Source organism: Dermacentor silvarum, chromosome 4 (assembly GCF_013339745.2).
Source record: "Dermacentor silvarum isolate Dsil-2018 chromosome 4, BIME_Dsil_1.4, whole genome shotgun sequence".
Classification (NCBI taxonomy): domain Eukaryota; kingdom Metazoa; phylum Arthropoda; class Arachnida; order Ixodida; family Ixodidae; genus Dermacentor; species Dermacentor silvarum.
In genome coordinates, this window is record NC_051157.2 from 145521891 (window position 1) to 145548676 (window position 26786).

A 26786-nucleotide genomic window follows, 5' to 3' on the forward strand; every position below is an offset into this window, starting at 1 on the left:
CTGCCAGACGCCTGAAACGCTGGACCACATATTGTGCGATTGAACAGCATATAAGCTGGAGCGAAGGACGTTGGAAAGTTCCCTAGCCAGCGTTGGCAGGCAACCACTGTCGGAGGGCGCTATCCTCGGCCCATGGGCGGACACTGCAACTTCAATGCGGGTAACTAAAGCACTGCTTAAGTTTCTGCAAGGCACGAAGCTAGACGAGCGGCTCTAGTAGGGCCACCGTCTAATGTGCATAAGCCCTCAGCGCTCCTCTTACCATCATCGTCATCATCCAACACAGTACTTTCACTCCCCTTCCGTCTTCTCTAGTGCAGAGTAGCAGACTAGAGCACACTAGCTCAGGTCGACCTCCCTGTCTTTCCTATCACTAAAATCTATCTATCTTTGCGTCGTTGAGCGGAATGATGGGTGGAAGGGAACGTGGACAGGACAGAGTGTCTGTCCTGTCCTCATCGTTTCAGTCCACTGTTATTCCGCTCAACGACGCAACTTCAGTGCGAGAGTTCACAATTGGCCCTGTGTCGTTGCCCGCCACACAGACGTTGCTGTGGGCCTCAAATCCCAATTCGGTTCGCAAGTCTTGGAATTCCATGGAATTGTTTGTGCGCCTCAGCCACGTGTGGCGCCGGCCATTGGCCCTCCATATGCGCCGCATTACTTCCGGAGATGCCCTTTTCCATCAGTCGCAATGTTGCGCAGATGCTGAGATCTTCAAGCGGGCTGAAATTTGTATACACCAAGCTTTAAACCGTTTCCACGAGCTAAGCGCTCCTATTTACTCTTCAAGCGGAAATGAAGCGTGAATAAATTTGGAAGACTGCAGTGATAGGACTGTAAATAGCATAAGAATTGAGGTGTTGTTTACAACTGCTGAGTTACTACAAATTGTAAGCACCGAATATGAAATGCCGTCATCATCGCACATATACGGACGACGACCTCTACCACTGATCGCCGGTCGCTCCGTGTTGTGCATCAACTAACTTAAACCTCTACTATCGTGGCCTGAACAACGCACACCAACTAAGGGCAGTGTGGTTGAACCGCACGTTTTGTTCATGAAAGTATGCTCCTGCTACATAGCTAGCTTCTATTACAGCCATTACGTACGGCACCATTACATGGTTTGACTTGCCTATAGCAGTTCAGTAGACAGCCTATATGCATGAACATTTCTCAATCTCATCGCTCCAGTGAACGCTCTGCTGCCATCGATCGTGTGTTTCAGTGGTCCAAAATGTGTGCTTTTGGCGAACCCGCTTGGAGCGCTTCTTGCACTCTTAGCGCTCTCCAAAAGGGAGCACTTGCACTTTTGGGGCACCGGTGCAAAGGGAAACAGAACGCAGCGGCCGGAGCTCAAATCAAATGCTTTTACGTTCATTTAATCTGCTTGTCGTTCCCCCGGTGCTTGGCAGTTCGCTGAGTCTATACACGTTATTACGATTTGCTGCTCAGTACTCACATACCGCCCTATCGCACGAGCTGCTTCGTTAAGGCGGGCAATGATTTGTCAGTCTTACGCTCCAGGTGTTGATCTCAGGATCCCGAGGCTTGTGCCACCTCATCGTGCGCTCGCTGTATTTGTACACAGATACATAGCTACAGGACGGAAACTAGGTAGGAAATTAAACCTCGCTTCGAGAATGCCGGTAAGGATGTCCCATCTATGTGTGTGAATAGCTTCAAGAGATGCCCGCTCCTGCAGTTCACGGAAGCGAAAACGGCCGTGGCGCAATCGAGCCGTGAGTTCCGGCACTGCTCTCTGTGACGAGCTTGTGCCCCCCGCCGTGAGCTGGCACCGCATCCGGCTGCAGCCCTGTAAAGACACGCACAGAATAGCGTATAGTGTACATACCTTTTCTTTAAAAGAGAAACAAGAAAATACAATATTTCCGATTTGATGGCGGTATCGACCGTATACCCCTCAAATAGGAACTGAAAGGGGCCTTATATATTGCAAATCAGATCAGCGAACATCCACAAAATAGAGGAACTACACTTTTTATATTTAAGGATTTCCGCAGATCTGATTTGCCGTATTCTGTGTCAATGTACTTCAAGGTGTCAATTAATTTGCCTTCGCTCAGGCATCCGCTGTCTCCTGGTTAGCTCAGTTGGTAGAGTGATATGGCCCCGGAAAGGCGTTGGTCCTGGGTTCAACCCTTTGGGTCAGCACGAAATCTTTTTCTTCAAGTGTTTAACTTTCTTTCTGAGGAAGGCCATTTGGGCTTCTTGTGTAATTTCGTGCCACTTTCAGGTGAATGGCCATTATTAGATTTCATGAAGAGCGCCTTCCTTCTCTAAAGCATGTAGCAAACTTAAATTGCCCGTTTAAAGCTATAACAATAGGCGAACATCAGTACGCTGTGTTTGACCTTTATATTTCCTGTGCATATAATCTTTATGCGCGTATACGGGTCATTACGTTTAAAATAGACGATATGAGCGCACACTAACGAGAGGTGGCAAGTTAAGCTAGGTAGACATACATTTGTGGAATAACTAATAGGTCACTTTTGGCGTAACCAAGGACGGCTGGTCGTAGAAACTGGAGTGAAAGAAGCAGCGCCGCTTTGAAGTTTTCGCACGAATACGCTGTGACGTCGTATATTTTGGCACCGCCTACGCGTGAGGATGACACGCTTTTGCGCAATGAGCAAATAATAAACCTACTGCCAGTCCCCCCCCCCCCCTCCCTCCTCAAAAATGGGCTCTCGTAATCCATTCTGCAGTTCCGGAACTTTAGAAGCTGACGTTTCTCGCAATACAATAAGAAAAACGTACGGATTTTGTAGGAGTCTATACGGCAGCCTACGGGACACAGTGCAACAGGTGTCGAAGATTTTTTTTTTCTCAATGCCGCCCGTTTTGAGAGCGGCTCAGCGGCAAGGACGCACGCGTGTTAGAGGCGCGTTTGTAGAACGCGCCGACGTTTTCCTGCTTCTTTGTTGCGCGCGCGTAGGCGCGTGCCTGCCTGCGTGCATTCATGCATGTGTCCGTCTCCACGTGCCCTAGCGTGGATGGCTGTTTGTTCGTACCTGCGCGCGTGTCATGTTGTGCGGAAACGAGCCCACTGTTCCTCGGGGGTCAGGTATGCATGCAGACGGGCGCGAGGTTCTCTTTCTCGTAATTCGTGACGTTGGGATACCGCGCGCGCGTGGAAAGCGAACAAATGCCGCGTCGCCGAATGCGGTGGTGAACGTGATGAACTGCTTGCCATCACCGGCGGGCACCTTTAAAGGCAGCACTTTTTTTCTTCCAGTTGCAGTTCGCGAGGGTGCTGTGCCTGACGAGCAGGCAGTCGAATGAATGACCTCTTTGAAATAACGCGCCCCGAATGCACTTTCACCGTGCGCGAGGGTTCTTATGAGCATGAGGTGCGAGTGTGCGCAAAGTGATCTTGTTGAAACCAAGTCGAGTACGAATGAGAGTTAGATATATTTTAAAGCAGTTTTTCTATGTTATGAATAGTTTAGAAATAGTTTTCAATAGCGAGCTTACTTCATCCAGCTTTCCGGTTCTTTTACCCAGGTTTTCTTATGGGACACACTCTTAGCGCTCCGGATCGCTTGCGTACGTAACTTACTTTACCGGCGGCGAATAATACTTTAAACTTTGCCTACACGTTAACCGCGTGCCCGTTGTTTTCGCGAAATATATACAAGGTGTCTTGTTAAATTCATCCGAGGACTCCGGGGAAATCAACTACACACCTCGTATAACGTATACAAAAAGGCGGAAAAATGAGAGCTAAGTAATTATTGCCGCTTTGGGAGCGTTTCATTTAACGGCGGCCGAAAAGTTTGACCAAATTTCATTTAACCGCATAATTAAGACACACTTTTCAAGATTTTCCTGCAATAAACAGGAAAATTTGGAAAGTGTGGTCCCACTTACGTACATTTCCCATATTTGCTCAAGATACCAAAGCCCTGAGGGACTTAGGCTTTTTTAATTTTCTTTAAGAAAACTGTGAAGACAGGCTTATAACATTTTTCAGCACTTCTAGTCGCATTAATTGCCAGCTTCGCTGTAAATGTGCCCAGTTGAGAGGCGCTGCGCATTATTTAATTAAATTAATTCACTGTTTGGGTAGAGAATTTATAGAAACCTTAGCAGTGTGCGTTAGTATATTGGGGCCTGTCTGCCTAACTGTCTTCGCATGATGCGTTCGCGTCACTAGCGTTTCATTACAGTCATGATACATATACATATCTTTCATGGATTGCAGAACTGATGCTGCTGCACCACAATAATTAGAAAGAAGATGAAGTCCTTTTTACCGGTACTGAAATAAAGGGGCGATTACGAAGTGCACGCACTTTCGGGAAACTGAAGGCAACAAGCGGCTACCATTTGAAGCACGTCAGTGATAAAGCTTGAATGAAAAGTTGGAGAAGTACGAGTTGATTTGTAATAGCATTTGCTGCACGGGAAGAGTTGAAATGCAAATTGTTAGCATGTGCTGTGGGTCATCGAGCTTTTATGCTTCTTTTTACCTCAAGTGTACCGCTATTATTAAGCGCAACACAATAGTGCAAACGGCCGCTTTATGCAAAATACCCGTTAATATATGTCTTGGGGTTTTCAATGGAAACTAGAGATTTTTGAGGGGGATATTTTAGGGACATTTCCACACTGAAGGTTGGTACTAATATAATTATTACATCTAATCGTGCTTTAGAAAAGTGTGCTTGCGTGTTTCTTCATGCCCCAATTTCTCTGTTTCTGACGCAATGTCTATACAAAGTGTTTCACTTAACTTGGGCCAAACTTGAAAAATTTGCCGATGCTACGTAGCTGGCCAGAACCAAAGTAATGTTGTTTGCCGTCGCTTGGAGATACTCAGATTATTTTTTGCATTCAGCCTAATGAGATAAGTCTACTTAATTAATCAAATTCTCAATGATTATAATTAGATGAAGAGTGTCAATGAGAAAATTGTAGAGCAACATGAAAAACTCCCGATGCAACTTACGGTTGCTCAATACGTGCTACATAAAAGTGTTTTTCCGAGCGTCAAAGGTGCCCGCGATTACACGCAAAGTGCCTCGAGCGGCCAGTCGCGCGGCAATTTTGCCTGCATTCGCGGGCTTCTTTCAACTGGCACCTGCACAGCCAGTTGACGATTGCCTATAGTCGCCGTAATGCACGGGGAATTTATTGTCTTTGTATATCAAATTATAAGACAGCGCTCGATGTTAACGCGGTAAGGCTAGTTTGAGAATATTTCGGCGCGCGCTAACGAGACACTAAAGACGAATATTAGGTTAAGCTTGACTGATAAATTACTTCAGCCTTGCCGTGCGGAGAGACATTGCAAGGTGGCAGAGAGGGGCCGCAAAACCGAAATACGGATGGCGACGCCACCTTGAAGCTCCCACACTTGATACCCGTTACGTCGTAGCTTTTGACTATCCTGAGCCAAGGATTGATTATATTGCGTCATTTAGAGGCATCAAAACGCAAGTTGCAGCTTTTGAGAATCTCTCTTTTTTTAAATTCTTTCCCTCCAGAACATGTTCATACAGTGACGAAATCCGGGACGTCCAACATGGGTTAAATAAATTGTGGGGTTTAACGACCCGTAAACTGCAGAGTTGGATGTATGAGGGTTTGTCATAATCGAGTGTTCCTGAATAATTTTGATTACCCGAGCGTATTCAGCGTGCGTCGAAAGTATCGTACACGAGTGTTTTTTCATTATTCCACCCTCAGCGGAAAACGGCCGCCGTGACCAGGAATCGAAACCGCGACTTCGTGCTCAACAGCGCAGTGTCCAGCTGATGGCCTGCGATGCAGTTTAGACGTGAAGTTCGACGAGGACAATTGATTTTCTTCGCTAGCGAGCCAGATTTTTACACCAAACATATAACAATGTGGCCTTGAAAGAATGCCAGCCTAAATTGACTTTGTTTCGCTCTTTAGTGCCACATTAAATAACTCCAGATGGCGGAAGAGAGTGGGCAGTTATTTACAGCGGCACCCGTCAAGCGCCCAGGCACAGCTTCGACAACGTGGAGCCGTATGAAATATCGCACTAGGCAACGGCTCACTGCTAGCGTTGGCGAGATGGGGCAAATGCAAACAAAGCTGCAGCTCTACCGTTGACTGTGCAGCCCCTAAGGCCCGCTTCGAGTTCCGAAGCCGAGGCCTGCAACCGGAGAGCTTTCCCAGCTGGTGTGAGCGGCAAACCGAGCGCCGCGCGACCCTCGGTGAGAGTGAATGCCGAGGCGATGACGGGTGGTGAACGCAACGCTTCCGTTCGCGCTTTCATGCTGTGGCGTGACGAAGCCGGGAGTCAGCCCAAATACATTCCAGCTGCGGCCATGGCGCCAGGAATGCGGTGTAGTGTCATTTCCCATGTCCGCGTTGCCCCAAGGAGGCGTGCGCAACTCTGTGACAGCGTGTGAAACATATTTGACAACTTCCTGACAAGCATTTTGACAGCGAGGCGACATTGCATCCACCACACGCGCAGTGCATGTTAAACGAAGGCCGCTAGCCGGAAGCTAGAAATAAATTCCGCATTTGCTGCTAAGGAAGTTTGTGGACGGTTTACACGAGGTGGCGCCCCTTCGCGTCCGCTCCTTGTTTTGGCACTTAATGCTCCTTGCGCGTCTTAACACTTGCGGCATGTTCTTTCATGCTGGTAGCCCGTTGCAGCTCGTTCTTGCGAGCATGTCTGTGTTTATCTGTGCGTACGTTTGTATGGGTGAGCGCGTATGACTTATTCATGTCGAGTCATGCGCACGTGGCGCTTTCATCCACACTGGTTTGCCTCATCCGTTCTCTGGGTCGGCCAAACCTTCTTGCATCTGCGTGCATGAGCGATTTCTGAACGATCGCCGAAGGCTTAGCCTGAAAGTGTGCATTCAAACTTGACATGAACAGTGTAGACAAACCCTGGGCAAGATAGGTACTGCGGGCCGCATGCAGTCCTCTGTCTGACCTTGTCCGGCGCACCGTGCCCGGTCCCAATGTCCCACGATTTTTTGCACCTACTTCAGATAGCGTATTCCATATTTTCATATACAGGTCGCAACACACTTCCACCGCTATCAGTGACAAGAAAAATAAACAAGGAAACAAAGAAAAACGACACCCAATTTATTGGTGTACACATAATTTTGCTCAGAAAATTTGTTGGGTTTTTGAGACTGTCCCTGTGCTTCATGCGACTCCTAGACAAAAAATAAATAAAAAATTAAATAAAAATAAATAAAATAAAAATTGACCACCCTGGCACAAGCCTTCTTTGAATATGCGTAATCAGAATTTTGGAAGATCTGCGTAAGGCTTCTCTTTATGAAGATTTTGGTGGAAGGGGTATAGGCCCTCTCTTTGTTAGATGTCACCACGGCAATAATAGCTTCAGCGCTACACTGTTTATACAAGTAACAAATTATTCCATCGCTCTTCAAAGTGCCTACATCTTGAGCGCAATGAAAGCGCTTCAAATGGGCACGAATGCGAGTTTTATGCAGCCGTACATAAACCGTACAACTCCGTGAAACTGACGAAAGACGAATAAAATATGCGAGTGCAAACAATTTCCAGAACCGTTCCATTTCTTACGCTTTCACTTGCACAGGTGGCTTTTACGACGCTCAAAGCGCAAAAGCACGAAAATAGAGAAATAACTTTCCAGACGCTAGGAAGTGTGTGTCCAAAAGACTTGAAGCTGCTTTAGCGCAACGACTTCGCCATTTGCATGGCCGCCAGTTTCTCCCTTCTTCTTTCGCGTGTATATCCTCCCTACTAATGCAACTTCAAATGTTGGGTCCACCGTACCACATGTGTGCAGCTGTGTTTTCCGTCATTCACGTCTCGTTTAAGGGGGGGGGGGGGGGGAGATGTTATCGCAGTGGCTGCAGTACAGCCAATCATCCCACCTTGATGCACTTTGTGAAGGAACTCAAACAGATGAACCAACTTTGATAACCATCCCGCTGGAACGCGACTGTCATGCACTTCCATAAATATGAGCCCCACAAAACTCACTTAGGTAACAGAGCATGTAGTAAGTTGCAGGGGCTGTAGTTGGTAACTGTCCAATTCATTTTCTCTTCTCAATACACGATAGGAAAGTGAGTGGCCGATTCCCGCAATGAATGCGTCTCATGGGCCTAAGAGATAATGAAGGACAAAGATACTGAAAACCAAATTGAAGTATGGCAAAAAAAAGAAAGTTTGCCACAACATTGGGCTGCATTTCCCGTGTAGTTAACTGATATTTTTGTCTCGGAATGTTCAGCATCGCAAGCAGGGTTACCGAGCAGCCGGCGAACAGTCTCGGGTGGCCGCCATAGCAGCCTCCAAACATGAAAAGAACAGGATCACGCACCAGAAAAGGCAGCCACTATCAAGAGACAGATTCGGGTAGCGCTGCAGCTGCTGCATGTGTACTTATATGCCTCCTGCAGCATTCCACATAACTTCTAGAAAATAATCACAGGTGATTTGTAGCAACAGCTCGTGGGGAAAAAGTGTGGCCGCATGGAAGGAAGTCATCAGACCTTGAGAACCTTATGGCAACACTGTTGGGCAAAGGAACCGCACACTATACGAGTACAGCGATTATCTGGAAAGCATATCCTTAGACATAAAGAAAGTAAAAATAATCACAGAATTTCGAACCGTAGTAATGACAAGTAAGGTGCCTCATAGCCCTTGAATTTGACTCGGAGGTTTTCCTTGTGAATTTTGTGCCGTTATAGTCTTCGTTGCAGCAATTAACCATGTATCCCTTGGACACGGCATTTCGGGAAACGTCTATTGTTAAATTCCTTCACACGTCGGTCATCTGACAAACATGGCCGACAAATTGACATTACGGAACAATGTACAAGGCACCGTCATTAGTTAGTGTCACAGCATGTGGAAAGCGCGTCCTGTATTTACGCCTGTACGGAAGCGGGGTGTCTCTGTCAGCCTCAATAGTTGGTTCTTCTTCTTTCGGTTTCTCGAAAGCTTTCTTGATTACAAATCTCAGTAAACAAGATAAGTCTCAAGCAAATTTCACGCGCAATTTTCTTGAAGGAGAAATATAAATGCCTATAAAGTGTGCCAAGAAATAGTTGTGTTGGGTTTCATGACGAATACAATATATTGCCTCTAAAAGCCAAGTGCTTTAATTACGGATTTAAATCCTGATTCAATCCTGACACCATGCTCGATTAGAAGCGGGAAAGCACTAGCCCTTTATGTTTCGACGGTGTGCGCAAGAGTACCGGCAGTCTCAAAATTATGTGGTTACGGCGTCGTACAATAAAGAGTGGCACGAATACTTCGAAGGGACGCTGAGCGGTACTGGTCACCATTTCACATTTCATCTCACCTGACTAATGAGAAAAAGCTAATTTGAGTTAATTGTTCATTACAGGTCGATGGACCTCTAAAAACAGTAAATCTCGTCCATAAATGAACGCCGCTGGTTGCCTGCAGCAATTTTAGCGCACCACAAAGTTGATGTGAGCTTTGCTGATCAACGCATTATTGCGATGACAATTATATGAACACTCCAGTTGCATTTCTGCCGTCGGCGTCGCCGTCATGTTCCTTATAAAGTCCAAGGGCAATATACGTCGTCGCCGCGCGCTGTATGCTGTATGTGCGAGTGGAAGCGTGCGAGGGTGAGCGGCCGATGGTGGCTCAATCCCGCGCGCGCAAGGGAGGAAAGTGGGGAAGAAGCGCGCCGTCTTCCGTAGCGCGCAAGGCACCGGAAGTAGGGGCGGGGACGTTCTACTCAGGCGGCGCCTGCGCATGGCGCGGCCGGGCGCGTCCCCGCGGGTCCTATCTTAAAAGCGATCTGCGATGGGCACAGCTAGTGCGATGTGTACTGATAGCTTGAGGGGTGCTCTATGTTCTCGCCCTATGTTCAATTACTCACAGGGGACCCTGATAATGAGAAATAAACTTACAGAAGAATAAAATTGGGTGGGAGTGCATATCGCAGGCATTGCCAAATCCTGACTGGGAGCTTACCACTGTCGTTGAATGGTTTTGGCACGTAAAACCCCAGAACGCACCGAGTGTCGTTGAAAAGAAAAGTGTACAATCATTGCATTCCACAGGTGCTAACATATGGGGCAGAAACTTGGATGCTAGCAAACAAGCTCGTGAACAAGTTAAGGACCGCACAAAGAGCGATGGAACGAAAAATGTGAGACCTAACGTTAAGAGACGAGAAGAGAGCGGTGTGGATGAGAGAGCAAATGGGGATAGCCGATATTCTAGTTGACATTAAGCGGAAGAAATAGAGCTGGGCAAGCCATGTAATGCGTAGGATAGATAACCGTTGGAAAATTAGAGTTACCGAATGGATACCACGAGAAGGGAAGCGCAGTCGAGGGCGGCAGAAAATTAGGGGGGTGATGAAGTTAGGAAATTTGCAGGCGCAAGTTGGAATCAGCTAGCGCAAGACAGCGGTAATTGGAGATCACAGGGAGAGGCCTTCGTCCTGCAGTGGACATAAATATAGGCTGCTGCTGCTGCTGATGATGATGTTCTCGCCGCTTAGTTCTCGTTGAAGCGAGAGGCACCAAGAAGGTCAATTCGCTCGCTGCTGCGGCCGCACTTTCTCAGTCGAGAGTTTTGACAGCGAGTGTGCGTGGTCATCGAGTGGGATGTGTTCATGTTGGATTGTACGCGCGTGACACCATGCTTGTTAATTTAGATAGTAAATGAATCTTTACAAGTTTATACAGCCGATGAAACTAATATCCTTACATCGTATAGCTGTCTACTAATTTGCTATCGCATTCCATGCTTCGCCTTTCGGGCGAAACTGCGACGTTTTTTTTTTTTTTTATCGCAGAAATCGCGTTTACTTTTAGAAAGACTATACGCTGCAGTTAGGAGCGGATATATATGTGAGACAGATTAGATTACGAGACGCAAGCGGTTTGCGTACCCAAGCACCCAAAGTCTGCTTGACTTTTGCTGAAACCCAAGCGTCCCGCGTACGCTAACAGAACACTGTTCTCTTGAGTCCCCCAAACTCTATATTGAAGTCTTCGCGGTGTATTTGGGGTGCAGTCCTTTGTCAAGTCGATTTGTTGCTTTTTGGCTGTGTCGCCGCGTCATTTTGGAGTCTAGATAAAGATTTGATTCGATTATATGTGAATGGAGGAGATTTATCCACTCATAATTGGTGATGGTTGCGCCTTGACGATTGTACCACCCACCCGAAATAAAAAGACGGTTAATACAAAGGGAAAACATGCGCACTTGGCTTTCACAGCTATCATCATGCTCAGCACAATGCATCAATTGCCTGGCAAAAGTAAAAGCGATGTTGTAAGTGCAATAAACTGAATGCGGAGTCACGTACCACATACTAGTATTTAACTGAGCGAATTGGTTTACAGCTAAGACGAGTTTCGAACAGCAGAAGATAGACAAGGACGTTGCTTTACTAACAACTTGTTAACACAGCCACGTCCTTTTCTATCTTCCTTAGTGATTTTTTTCTTATTTTTAACAGCGCAGATGTTTAAGGTCAAGTTTGATCCCTACGCAGCGATAGTGTTCGTAGTGTCGATGCGAAGTGGAGAGAGTTTGAATTCAGGAAAGGGGGGTGCAGAGGGAGAAAGAGACAGATAAAGAGCGAGAGAAATAAAGAAATAGATAAAACAAGCTAAAATTTCTTGTCGAGGCGGGATTCGAGCCCGGTTACCCACGGTCCGTAGGCGAGCGTCATAACCACAAGTACTTGGGTGGGAGGCAGGCTATACGCCCACGCTTGCAGAACATGCATTTATGGGAACCATATGATTGCGTTGTACCGACGATTATAACACAACTTGCTATGGGCGAGAGAAAGAGAAAATGAGAACGAGAGAGAGAGAGGAAAAGAAAGAGAAACACACATAGAGAGAAAGAAAGAGAGGCGGGATTTGAACCCGGGTACTCACGGTGCGAAGGCGAGCGTCATACCCACTAGGCTATACACCCACGCTTACAGAGCTGCGCTGGTTCATCAGATTTCACAAGCGTGGAACTGGCTTAATTTTTTTTCAGTTCAGCTGTTGAAAACTCATCAGGTTTACGGAAGCTCGCCCTGTTTTCAGTATCAGTGAAATACTGCAAAATTATAAAAAGGAAATGCTCATGAAAATAGATTACAATCAGCGTCACACGTCACCGATAAATGAATTTATTGTTGTTGTCGCCGTTGCTATATTGAATTTTCCTAACCGCCAACTCGAGACGAATAGTTTTCAAGAGCTTGCGCAAGTCCCATTAGAGGGAGAGGAAAGAAAATGGGGAATTACAAAGATGAGGTTGCTGCAGCGTGACGAAGCGCTTTTTTGGCACGAGTTCAAGCTGCTCGTCCACGCGTATGAAATGGTAACCGGGAAAGTGATGACTCCTGGAGAACGCGTGTCACGTTGTTTTTCGCACGCAGCATTCTCGCAGAATATTCGCGAGTCTCTGACAGCGACTGCACCGCATTTGCCTCCCTCCGTTGGCCTCGCAGCATATGCACGCGCGCGTCTCGGAATAATGTAGTATACCGTGCTTTGCTCGGGCCCGAAGCGAGCGCAATCCGCAAGGTCTCGTCTCACTAGGAACAACCGCAGTCTTCGCGTTTGAAATATGAGCGACACATTCGTGTCCTTGACTTCTAAAGCGGGAGTAATAAGTGAGCGGGAAGGGGATAGACCCGAAGGTTGCGGGTTCGTATAGAGTGCGGCCTGGGATAGAGCGCTGTGACATAAGCAGTTGCGCAGTTAAGTGAGCAAGCGAGAAGACCTTGGTCATGGCAAGGCCGGCGCGCCTGGCTATTCAGAGAACACTGAGACTATACGACGGCGATGTCGGAATAGTGTCTGTGTCGTGCTCGAAGTGTCTTCTCGTGTGGTGTTTCTCCGCATAGCGGAATACATATCAGCGGTATAAGCAAAAGAAAACGTGAGAAAGGAAGCATAAATCTACGATTCCCTCATGCGTAACATAAGCGTCGCGCCGTGCAGAAATGCAGGTACGTAATGCGTGCGCAGCTACTGCTGCATTCGCGTTCCGCAGCGGCTGCAGGGCGCGACGACTAAAGCATGTAGCGCTAGAACAGCACTGCCGTTACACTCTTGCTCACTCAGCGGTGCTTACTTAAGGCTCCACTCCGTTCGCACTCCAGAGCTTCTGGAACTGCCTACGAATCATTTCTTTTTTTTTATCTCGTATATTTCGTGGTTTCGCTCTGCCTGCTTGTAATTGACTAGGGAAGCGGAGATCCGTCGTGTCTTCACTCGGCGTGTCGCTCGCTCTGTGCCCGGTCGCTGCCCGATCGCCGGCGTTGAAGGAAGGAAAGGCCAGCCAGAGGTATGCGGGTCGACGTTTTCTCTGCTCGTCGCGGGATAGGGACATTGGCCGTTCGTATGTCGCAAATGCCCGGAGCGCGCGCGCTTTCGTTTTGTAATTTTCTTGATGAGAGCGTCCACATAGCCGATGTCACCGAACAGCTTCGAAGCAAGCAGGACTGACTAGGCGGGTTTGGCCATGCGCGTAATCTGACAGCCGCGTACACTTCAGTCGGCTGGCTGATGCATTTTAATCGAGGAATTTGTGTCCCAGGCATAGAACCGAACGCTCTGCGTGCCGCAAAAGCAGAGAGATCCCGGGCAGTTAGGCCGCAAAGGGCGCACGTATTTCCGCGCAATCTAGTTTTTTTTTTTTTGTATTGGAGCGTCGTTCGAGACACTGGATTATTATAATCCAGCGCCTGCCAAGTTTTACGATTTTATCGTAATACGCCAGATTTTTTTGAGCTGCTCAAAGGAGAAGCAGCGCTTCATGAGAGGGAGCTGTTTTCGGAAACTACCATCGCTATTTCCCTATAAGCATGGGAAATATTACACCGAAACAGCGCAGAAAATGGGATGAGTGAAAAAGAATTAAAAACATTAAATAAATTATGGGGTTTTACGTGCCAAAACCACGATCTGATTATCAGGCACGCCGTAGTGGGGGACTGCGGAATAATTTGGACTACCTGGGGTTCTTTAACGTGCCCCTAAATCTAAGTACACGGGTGTTTTCGCATTTCGCCCCCATCAAAATGCAGCCGCCGTGGCCGGAGTGAAAGAGAAAGGAAAGTACGCCAAGGTATCAACGTCTTTTGGTTCATTTTTTTTTGTTTCACTCGTTACTTTTGTTGTCTGGGAGGTGCTCTTTCTTCATACGCCGTATAAACTGAACAGTGCGCTTTATTACAAAGCGGGGAGAGTCGAATTTCTACTTTGAAACGTTATACTGATGTATCCATTCATGACAACCTGGCCGCTAATGCGGAGAGATATAATGGAAGGAGGCTAACGTACTTAAACACAGCCACAGGGCCCCGTATTCTGAAATTTTCCTTCCCTGATCTGCACACCACCTCAACTGAAGAATGTGGGTGGCAGCGCGACTCATCTACTGAAGTTACGACTGGGTTTCCAAAACACCTTGAACGCAATTTTTTAGCGAAAATAGTGAAACCTCTCACTCCAGGCGTCTACTACAACGCGCTGCAGTGAAGGTCGAATTTTGAAGTGGGAAATCCTCATCGGAGGAATAATTCAGGGAGCGGTATTTGGATGCAGTGTCTTCTTCAGTCGCCGGAAAGGTTTGCGCGGCAGGGTCAGTGTATTCAGTGTCAGTGACAGCTATTCAACAATATCGAACAGCAGAAAAAGGAATCGGAGGGACGATGTTTACAATTTAAACAGCAGTGCCGTACTGTTCAAAGCCAGATCAGAGGGCCCGTGAACGCCTAGTTGTGGCAGAAAATATTCACATGAAGACGACTCGCGCATAGCGCGGGGAAATGGTGTAGGAGTCAATGAGCAATCGTATTCTGGTACAATGTCAGAGGTGCAGTCGCCGAAAAAATATCGAAACAGTTGGCTTATATTTAGGTACACGTCAAAGACGTGACCAACATTCAGAGCCCTTCATTGCAGCCTCTATTATATATAACCACAGTGTTGCCTTAGGACGTTGCACAACGTGAATCAATCAGTGACAATTTCGGCAGAAACCACGGAGCACAAGGATATAGGCAGTACGTGACCACAAAACACAGAAACGCGTGGCCATGTTCCGACAGGTTGCCATTATAAGAAGATAGCGCAAGAAAGGCTTTGTAACACTTTGCAAGCCGTTTCTCTATTGCACGGCGTCGCATGCAGAGGTCTAGCGTAAACACGCCATCTTCAATATTAATAACCTGCGCGTCAGCGTTCTGTATTCTACAGCACCGAAGCGAATGTAACGTTCCAATCTTCCCAAGGTTGCGTTATATTTATCGAAATAAAAATAGATGAGTCCGGGGTCACCATTCCATGGCGGCAGCTTATAGCACGTTTTTAATTCACATTACTGCACTCAGCGACGCCGTAGTGGACTGTCGACATGTCGGACATATTACAGGCACAATAAGGAGATAAATAATATTAGTGGACAACCCTTATACAAAATAAAAAAAGCCCCTCTCACAGCCAGATGAGCCTTGCCAAGCTAGGAGGGACGCAAAATATTGGTGTAGGAACACTTTAGAACACTTTATAATTCTAAACTCGTTTAGTGCTTTACTTCAGTGTTCAATTAATTCTTTAGTGCTGTATTACAGTTTCGAACACAAGGTGTGAACATACAAGATTCGTCCCTCGGGCCTGAATTTTTAACTGTCAGAACCGTTGGCACTTTCAAAGTGTGCTATAGGACAACTCTGTACTCCTTTTGAAACATCAGGTACAACGCTGTGCAAGCTACGCAAAAACTCGAATGAAACGCAACGAAAAGCAAATTAATCTAAAACGGATTAGTAGCCGTATACCAGTGTTTGTTACTAAGGATTTAAACTTTTTTCCTTCAGTGCTGAGCCTTCATAAAAAACAGTCTTGCACAGTTGTGATCAAGAATATCGAACTATTTTCACACCGGAGCTAAGTGCTTACGCAGCCACTGAAAGAAGTATCTCTAGCCTCTGCGGCGTTTCACACATCAGGTGCAACGCTCCGTTTTATGGAATGGAGTATAGTGCATGATTGCACACGTTACAGAAAAAAAAGCAGTCAATTACAATTACTTCTTTCAAAAATGTACTTGATTACGCTTACTAACTACTGACCCACACTATTAATAGATTACTTTAACGTTACATTCTTTTCTACTTCTATTAACACTGCAAGCACAAATAGAGCAAATAGAATGAGCTGGTCCCGTTCTTTCAATGCGTTCTCAACAGCCTTCCACACTTTGTTCTTCTTCTTTCTGGGGTTTTATGTGCCAAAACCAGTTCTGATTGGATGACATCTGCAGTGACACTGAAAACTCGCTGGATGGCTGGAGAGCAGGGCTGTTTAGTAACGTACGAACATGTTGCTCGAAAGATTGCGGTTACTCAATGCCGCCATGCTCTGGTCTGGCTTCTCTATTAAGCGCAATGCTTAATTGTTGCTGGGGCTAGGAGAGGGCGCTCCTGGCAGGACCAGTGGAAAATAAATAAAAAAAATTGTATTAGGGTGATTCTCTGGCATGAAGGTCCGAAGAGGCCATTGCTATTGAGCCATATAGAAACGCCGTTTCAATTTGTCGGCTAATAATTGGTGCACCTCCAGCCGGCGCTCTTCACTCGTTTGATATTTAGACTTAAGGAACTAATTGTAGCGGACACTAGCAAGCGTTCACGTTCCCGTAACGTAATTTAATTTGATGCTGGATAGTATTCACCCCTAGAAATATTGTTCCTGTGTTACAATCACAAAAAAAGGTGTATATGAGTCAGGTAATATCAAACAACACTGTTCGTTTTTTAAATGTAGGCTCTCTAGCGCTTAACGTCTGTGAAGGCCACCTATAAGCGCTTTCAGGAAAGAGGTAGATAAATGTATTATACGAGAAGAGCTAGGAGGTCGGACTTCCACGAAAAGTGTACAAATGTGCAAGCCTGCCATGTTCAGGAGATCCAAGCGTTGCTGCAGGATGTGGGAAGGAGGTAACCAAGGTATATGTTTTCATCCCTTTGAAAACTATAGCTCCCGCCAAACTTAAGTGCTCAAAGATTCGTGACCTGTCAGAGCTTCTTTCTTCAAAAGTGTAACTGGTTACCTTTCATTGGTTACTGAAAAACGTAATTGAATTACTAAGGTGTTATTGCGCAACAAAAGGACAAGGACGGCAGAGAAAAATACACACACCAAGCGCAAACTTTCGACTAAATTTATTGTGCCACTGAATCAGTTTATATGTGTCAGGCAGTATAGACTGCGCATGCACTTACATGAACTAAAAGGATTGCGTATTCGTGTAACATAGTTACGAGTCAAGTGATGCCGCCTCCAAGAAACTTAGTTCTTTTTCTGTGAGAGCCAGTGAAGGGAAACTGACACACTTATCACCCAGTTTTTCAATCATCTGCGCTTCAGTTATTTCCCGGATAAGCTGCGTCCTACCACGGGACACAATCATGCACTCGTCCTCGATAGGCTTGCAGCCATGATCGCGACAATGAATCGCCAAGAACCCACCGGTGCCATTTTTTACATTATTGCGGTGTTCGCGGAGCCGATCATTGAGACAACGCCCAGTTTGCCCGATGTATTGCTTTCCACATGAAAGCGGGAGGTTGTACACCACGCGGTGAGCGCACTCTACGAACTTTTTCCGGTGGTGCTTCGTGCACTTATCGGGCGGGGGGGGCGGCATTTGGATCCGTCAACTTGCAAAGCTTGCCGAGCTTGTTGGGAGCAGAAAAAACTACTCTTACATTTGCCCTTTGGGCCATCTTTTTCAAGTTATGGGATATCCCGTGCATGTAAGGTACAACACTTACTTTGGGCCGTTTGCCGGGAGAGACATCGGCAACAGGTTTCGGCGTGCTGGGTCGCGCTTCTCGTAAGATGCGTTCCGCGACAGACACCTGCATCTGCTTGGGATATCCAGCCAGGGACAAACGTCGAGTTTGCTTCTCAAAACTTGCGTCCACTACATGGCAGCAAGATTTGCTAAGGGCATTCTTGAAGCACAAACTGATAATGGCCCGCTTAACAAGCGGGCCATTATCAGTCTATACTGATATGCATGCATGCGCAGTCTATACTGCCTGACACATATAAACTGATTCAGTGGCACAATAAATTTAGTTGAAAGTTTGCGCTTGGTGTGTGTATTTTTCTCTGCCGTCCTTGTCCTTTTGTTGCGCAATAACACCTTAGTAATGGACTACCAACTTGCCCGCAATGCTGCCCTCAGTAATTGAATTACAGCGAGCGTTACTGAGTAAACAAAGCAATCGTTAAATTACAAAATAGAAGTAAGCGTAATTGAGTACGAATGATTAATTACATATCATTCGCTACGTACAAAATCTGCTCTAGTGAAATGATCTTCGGTGCAAAAAGGAGAAAAAAAAGAGATACCTGACCAAAATTTTGACTGGAATATAACCCTTGCAACGCCGTGTCGTGCGGATGACGCCAGACCTGCGCGGCGTGCTTGACGTTAACGCCTCGTGCATTATTCATGCTTCCTTTGTAAGGCGGCACGCGGCTCGCAATTTCTTTTTTGTTATTGCCGGCTTTGATAGCCAGTCTTACAGCGTTATTTTGTAAGAAGTCGTAAAAAAAGGGAGTGTTTATTTTTTTTTCTTTCGTTGATTTGAGTCATTTCAAACGGCACATGTAGCGTAGGCTGAAGGCAATAATGAGTGCCTAGAAGACAATAACCACTCCGTAAAGATTGCAGGCCATGTTCACAAAGCCTATCTATTGCAACTTTTGTTTTCACTCGTAAAGACTGTTCGATATTGGCCGACTCCATTCCATAATAATATTGGCCAGGATAACGTCATGATTTGGTCCCAGATCTCTTTTTATTGTCGCCGTGGTGGCCACGAGGAGGTTAGTAATTTTTTTTCTTTCCATACATTTATTGCTAGAAGTGGCGTTCATTATGACTCTAGTGCAAGTGAATTTGAAAAAAGTTGTCGCAGCTTCACCTGAAAGGCGAAGCATCAATTGCGATAGCAAATTTGTAGAGAGCTATACGGAGTAATGATATTAGCTTTATCAGCTGTATAAACTTGGACATGCAGCAGCACCGGCAACACGCAGAACTATTGTCGACGCCGTCGGCGTTTTGCCCGCGTTCGCTCAAAATGCGTGCGATGTTGGTGACTGTTGCCGGAGCCTCTGATATAAATAGGCACTTGGTGCCGCAGCTAAACGTCGCCTCCCTTCCCTCCCCCTCCCCCCTCCCCCACGGCCTCTCGCGCGTCGGAAGAAGGCGCGTTTGCTCTACATACATGGTGATTGTAAAGGAGGAAAGAGACGCCTACTTCTGCAGCCCTTAAGCGAGCACGGCGCAGAACGCGCGTTTGTTCTCCGCCGTCCGTTCACTCCCCGTGAAAGCGCGCGCCCCTCGCGCCCTTTCACTCGCACATGCAGCGTTCGGCGCGCTGCGACGATTTCATCTCCATTGACATCATACGGAACCTCACGGCGACGGCGTCGGCTACGGCAACGGCGACGCCGACGGCAGAAATCTGCTTTTGAGTGTCCATATAATTGCTATCGCAATAAAAGATTTCAAATGCTACAGGAACATCACGCTGATTCTTGTTACCGTTAGTGTTGCTGCATTCAGTAAACTGCCGTTATGGCCAATTCGACCAACTTGCTCAGGTTATTGACAAGTTGTTGTCCTCAAACACGGTGAGGATCATGTACTCATCGCTGCCATTCATGTCGAAACTGGAGACAACCTTTATCGGGAAATTCAGGCAGCCATATTTGTGTCTATGCTCAGACGCTCGGCATCAAAAACACTGAAAAACACGGCTATTTTTGAAAGAAAAGAAAGACAGTCAGCGGCGTCTCTCGCGCCTGTGAAGAAATTGGAAATAATCGGTGGACATTCTGGAGAAATGTAAATTCTCACATTTATTCGCCCTTTATTGCAGGGAAGTGATGTCAGCACTTCGCATCGCCTACACCTTATAGCGAAGTATCGAGGAATTTGATATATCTACGTTCAAAATACTCGGTGTACGCTAATCGCTCTGACGCAGTTGGTCAAACCGCCGAGATAAACGGTCACCTGACTTATTTAGCGCTCCATAAATGTTTATATGCTAGCACGGATGAAAGAAAGAAACAATAAAAAGAAGCATGGGGGGGGGGGGACGTTACGCAACCAGCCCTGGCGAAGTCTAGCCAAGTCACCGCAGAGTCGCCCGCATCCCCCCCCCCTTTTTCCCCCTTTCCCCCGCCTATTTTTTCCCTTTCTTTCTCTCTCCCGCGTGCCTCGGAAAGGGAGCTCAACACGAGACAGACCTCTTATCGTCGTCTGCGCTCGGAGGACTCGGAGCAGTATACAGTGGAACACACCTCTACAGCTAAATGACCGATAAATCAAAGGATTGGTATGTTTTGGACCAATTCCTATCTTTAAAACGTATTGTGAACGCTTCTACAACGGAGACCACTACAACAAGTCAGCGTGAACAACGAAGTAATTTAGATCTGTAGCGATGCCGCCACTTCCCTCCGCAGACGTCACCGAGATTCGCCCTGCGCTAACGCCAACAGCAGCGCTAGCGACACTCTTGACGAACGGGCCGATGTGAGAAGTAGGCCGGCTGCACAGCTTCAGGCATCGCTGAAATTGTCCGCTGCTTATTTTAATGTTTCAGCGGGTGCAGTGCCCGACGAATGCGTCACAGTTGACTGACGACCGACGATGTCTTCAAAGTCATCTAAAGTGAAAAGGGCGCGAATGTCAACGAAGACTACAGTGGTGCAGATCCTATATAAACGCAGTGGTAATTTTGATGGCAAGGGAGACGATAGCGGCATTCCAAGACCTCAGCTGTACTTTGCGTAGCTCTGGCGTTTCGCCGCGGTGCATGCAGTGAACGTAGGTGTCACAAGGTTGGCTACTGTCTCAGATTCTATCAGACGAAGTGTACGCAAAGGAATCAGCCACTTGCTTCACTGACGTATCTCTTGAAATCATGATAAATGCTTTGTATTGTTGAACGTGCTTAGTCCGCTCTATTATGAGTAGTACGGTGCGCAACCTTTACAACGACGTGACCTGCATAATTAAGGATTTTGGAGGTCCCAAGCACTTTGTTATAAGAGCGTTTGTCTGCTCCCGGTAGGTCTTAATCAGTGTTATACACGTTCCTCAAAAACGGTAACGAAAGCTCGTTCCTCGTTCCTTCCCAATATTGAAACGTGTTCCCGTTACAGGTTCCTTTAATGCAAAAGGAACGAGTTCCAGTTACTCTTCGAACATTGGAACGTGTCGTTACATTAACGTTATCTTTGATTTTTAATTTAAAAATAGGGCCGGATAATAAGGTGGCGAAATAAAGTGAGCAATTTAAAACTCAAATTGAACTACGTATATTATACGGATTTCAACATCGCCGGCGGCACATTATCTGGAGATAAAAAGAATCCAAAGAAACGCTCATAGACGAATTTGTTCAGGGAGCACCGCACATACTCCAAGCATGTATAACTGCAACTTTGGTGCTCGTCTATTACAAGTGCAGGACATATGGCACCTTCAACTTTGGTCTTCAAATGCGCAGTCATGACACTACACTTCAGATGTGCAAATAGAAAGTTACTCACATGAATCAAAATAATTAAATTTCTTGCACAATAAACCGCATCGAAAGGAACAATACGTAGCGTTTAATGAATGCTGATTCAATATTGCAGTATGAGCGGAAGAAAACCTTCCAATATACATATTCGCAACTAAGTAAAGTCCCTTGTTTAACTCGGCAAGAGTTGCATCTCGATGTTGGTGTCCGACAGACGAACCCTTTTTTTCGTCAGCACTTCGTTGAGAATGGTTTTATTTGATTTGATTTGATTCGATTTATTTGTCTTTCCACGAAAGAAAGGATCCGTCACAAAAAGCTACTGCAATGAGTAGGTTGACGGGGTGACAGCCCCCTTAGAATGAGAGCAACGGACAGTGCGTAGGACAAAAAATTATAAGAAATAAATAATATCGGAGAAAATGAAAAACAATATATGCACAGGAATAATTATACATGTTGGTAGAAGATTGTTAAACATTGGGATAACAGGAACCTGATGTAAACAGTTTTAGCTACATTAAACAAATTATGAAATAAGGCAACAAGAAGAGCCGTTCATGAATAGCCGTTCCACCGAAGCGCTTGTGGGTACTGCCATGTTGTACTTGAGGAAAAGTTGGTTCAGTCTCTCAAGTTCATCTGTGACAGCCGGTGGTCAACTGGTACCAGCAGGTACCGCGACAGCTCATTCTGTTTTTCGGCTGGAAGGGTTTGGTGCCCGAACGAGAAGAAATCTCCGGGCGTGGACGAGGTGAAAACGTTTGCGCTGGCTGGTTTGGTCACCACAGTCAACTCTGTCTTTTTGTTTATGGTCTACAGGAGGGAGCGTCACGTGACAATCTTGAAGCCTAGTCATAAAAAATATAGCGGAAAACTCACGAAAACATTGCCCCATAGCCACGTGACAGGCAAGCGGTATAGTTCTTTGCGCCTCACGCGGTCGCCCATCCGCTCTGCATGATGTGCTGCGTACGTGCGTGCGTCTGTTCATTGCCGTGGAACGTTTACAGAAGGAACGCCGTTCCTTCATAAACGTAACGAGTTACCGTTACAGTTCCACCTCCCCTTAATGGAACGGTGGCGTTCCTCCGTTCCTTCCAAAAGGAACTAGTTCCAGAAATGCCGTTCCGTAGAACACTGGTCTTAATTGATGCGCGCTTCTTTGGGTGCTTTTGTAACACTTTTTGCGCACTTTCTTATAATTAATGTCGACTTTGCCCAGTGACAGCCAGCCTCACTGGTTCAGGGGCAAAACATTCAGCAACGTGTTCTTTTTCTTCGGCAAACGCTATCGAAGTACCGCGGAAGAGGTGTCGATGCTCGTTAATAAAGTTGGTGACTAGCAACTTAAATCGGCCATCACGAAGCTGTAGCACACTCCTGGCCGCACAAACACTTTCTCCGACCAGTCCACCTTCGCGCATTCCACCGCACATCACGTCGACTAGAACAATGGCTCGTGGAAGAAGCGTAACACTTTCGGCGGAAACACGAAGCGCGTCGTCACGTCATTTGTCGTCGTTTGTGTCGATTGCTTGGTCGGCTGAGAATGTGACTACACCTCCCCGTAAGTCAATAACAGCGCCGTATTCCTGCAGGAAGTCAACTCCGAGAATGACGTCGTGGGAGCATTCGCGTAGGACAAGGCAACTCGCCACGAATGTCGATCCTCGAATTCGAACTCTTGTCGTGCAGGATCCCAGTGGAGTAACGACGTGACCGCCAGCCGTACGAATCTGCGAGCCATGCCAAGGGGTAATTACTTTCTTCAGAAACGTCGCCATTTTCCCGCTTAATATAGAATAGTCCGCTCCGGTATGCACTAAAGCGCTAACCGCGTAACCGTCGATCACCACCGGTATGTCGAGCGAAAGCCGGTCATTCTGGTCAGCTGCAGTTGATGTCGGACCGGTACCCTTCTTTACTCGCGTCGTACGGAGGTCTTCAGCGCGTCGACTGTCAGCGGCCTCGCCCCAAAGGTCGCTGTAGTTAGTTTTCCCGGCGGGGACTTGGTGACCGTCCACTCGAATACCGCTGGGGCGATGGTGAAAATCGCCTTGGCGACGGCGAGCGCGACTGCCGCCTGGTAGGCGGTGGCGTGCGTTGCTGAACCAGATGATCCTCAATGTCCCGAGGTCGTTGGCAAAGTCGGGGTGGTGGCGAGTAGGCGGAAAAGCCCCGCAACCCGAGGCGTCGGTATGGGCACTGGCGGTACAAATGATCTGCCTCACCACAGAGGACGGCGATCCGGAGTGTGCCAAACGTCTGTCTTCCGAGGGGACATGCGTCGATTGTCGGCGTAATGTACCAGTTGCTCTTGCGGAAGCACAACCGGAGAAGCAGCACGGGGAAACGGTGTAGGCGTGCGTCGTTCCTCTATGTACGGCACCGGTTGGGCTGGTGGGAGTGCAACCGGATGAGCGGCCTGAAAAAACAGCGGCGGGGACGAAGCAGGCTGTCGCAAGACTACTGCGGAGGTCGCACGGTGGTGTACAGAAGGTGCAGGCGTGGTGTTAGGAAAAGGAACGGTGGACCGGAGCGCTTGGTGCACATCTCTTATAACACTCGCAATGGAGCTGACCGTGGCTTGTGGGGTGCCGTAAACCTTCAGTATCTCTTCGCGCACAACGGTGTGGATGAGGTCTCGAAGGTTGTCATTGTGGCTTCCGATGGCCGTCGACATGTCCGTAGTCGCGTTCACTTGCCGCTCGTAAAAGTTAGAGCGCTGCTGAAGAATCTTCTCCATACTGACAGCCTCGGATAGAAATTCGGCGACAGTCTTCGGAGGATTGCGCATCAGACCAGCGAAGAGCTGCTCCTTCACTCCTCGCATCAGTTGACGCAACTTCTTGTCCTCGGTCATTCCAGGGTGTGCTCGTCTGAAGAGGCGCGTCATATCTTCGACGAACACGGTAATGCTTTCGTTGGGAAGCTGGACGCGGACCGGAACTGCTCGTTCGGCTCGTTCGCGGCGATCAGGACTGGCGTAGGTGTCCAGTAGATGACGGCGGAATTCGTGCCACGACGTCAGTTGCTCCTCACGGTTTTGAAACCGTATACGCGCGCCGTCCTCTAAGGAAAAGTAGACATTCCTACGTTTAGTCGCGTCGTCCCATTCATTGTATTCGGCGATGCACTCGAAGTCGGTCATCCAGTCTTCGACGTCTTCGAAGACGTCGCCATGGAACGACTTCGGCACCAGTGGATTCTGAAGCGTATACCGATTTGTCATTGCACGTTCCATACCGGTTGGGGTAGTCTGAAGCGCTGCGGTGTTTGCAGGAGGCAGTCGCGGATCCTGCGGCTGGTGCGATGGACGGGAGTATGGACTAACACAGGGCTGGTGCTTCTGCTCCGAGGAGGAGTCTGCGGCATGAGTAAGAAGTACCCAGCACCTCCACCACTTTGCCAGGCGTCTTCAAAAGGGGGCTGATGATTTTTATTGAGAGCAGCTGGGCTCTGGAGAAAACGGTGGCGAGAGTGAACTATCGAGCGGGGCGGATAGCACGCGCACTTCTTTCTTCTTGCGCCTCTGCGCTTGCCCTATTCCCACTACTACAGGTGACAATATGCTAGTGAAACTTTGGTTATTTCTTGTAACGTATACATATATTCTTGTCGTAAGCTGAGAGTACGGCAGCAGCGTGCACGATGCTCTTTCACCCTTTGTTTTTTTCGAAAGAAATGGTACTGAGCACGGCGCTGGGAGGCGCTAAAACCTACCAAGACGTGATCACGTGTCGGGTCAACTTTTTTTAGCTACAACTTTACCACGCAACGCTGCCTCTTAGTTTTCTTTCCTTTCTACACGTTTGTTTGCTTAAAGGCAATAATCACGTGTAAAGTGCGTGCATCTTGACGTGTTTGCGCATATGGTGAATTCTCTTCTCTATCTTTTTTTTTACCTATGGCCAACAGGAAATAACTCGCTAGTCGAACAGCTTCCCGGTTAAAGCAGGTCTTGCACCAAAATATATCAATGCTGTTCGTTTAAAAATCGATGTGGTAAACATCCGCGAACTTTGAACGTTCCCTTACGGCAGGTGATAGGCTGGACAGATACGCTAGAGATGTTAGCTCACGCTTCGGCAATTGCCCTCGTTCACGGGTGTTCGCCCGCTGCGATATGATTGCTTCTGTATAGTGTTTACCGTAACATAGACGCATCCTTTGTGCGACGTGGGCGTCGTTGCGGAAGCTTCGTTGATTCGTTCGGAGCTTGGAGCATTTACGTAGCCCGGATGCGGAAAGCCGACGCATTCCTGCCCGAGCCGCATGATTATCGATCGCAGTAGATGAGTGGCACTTGGCACTGCTGAATACAGCATGTTGTTGAAGGCGATTGCTTGGGGTATTTGCCCCAGTGTTAGCGTCGTCAAACTGCCACAGCCTTGTTCGCGTAGCCGTGTGTAGCATTCGTGGCATCCTGTCTATTCCCCGTGGCCTAACTAATTCGGCTAGGTACACAACTACAACACGAACCACCGCGTTCACTCAACTGTCTCGAATGGCGTGCTCAAAATTCTGCGGGGTGACAACGCCAGGTTCTGCCAGGTCTATTTGACAGGATTTCTTGGTGCAGATTGTGCAAGGCAACACGGACAAACCTGCGCGCTCGTCTGAGTGTGCGTCACCTTTTCTATGCTGCGCATAGATCCAGGTTTGAGCAGATCCGACGCCTGAGCTCCACCACTGCAGTCGGCGATAAGTCACTTGCATACAGATGCGAGCAGCGGACGCGACACTCCTGGCCTTGCAAACCTTCATCGAATGTAATAGATTTGAAATACGACCAGCGCAATAGGCTGTTCTGCGCGAGTTTTGTACCCTCAATTACCACGTCGCAGAAGAATTACACTTGAGAGTCCGCCTTCAAGTATTCAAGACTGTGCTTTGGACACAAGTGATATATGAGACCTTGCCCGAGCTCTCATGTTGCTAAATTAAGTTGCACAACCGCTCGTAGCCATGCCAGTTCGGTGCACACAGAGAAACATGGTGTAATTGTTCAGGTAGAATAATAGCGTAATTGTTCAGGTAGAAGAGAAGCAGATGGTAGGAAGTAGGCCAGCGTAAAAGGTCAGCTGGGCTCAACTACGCACCTTCGAAGCAACGCTGCTTATAAAGGTCATCTTGGCTGCATGTTGTTTATCTTCATAGTGTGTTCTTA

General features: G+C 47.4%; 1 protein-coding gene across 2 annotated transcripts in view; it reads left to right on the plus strand.

The window, feature by feature from the left end:
- LOC119450716 (solute carrier family 45 member 3) overlaps positions 1-26786 on the plus strand; it is a 181323-nt gene that overhangs the window by 88805 nt on the left and 65732 nt on the right. The gene's annotated exons all lie outside the window — the stretch shown is intronic.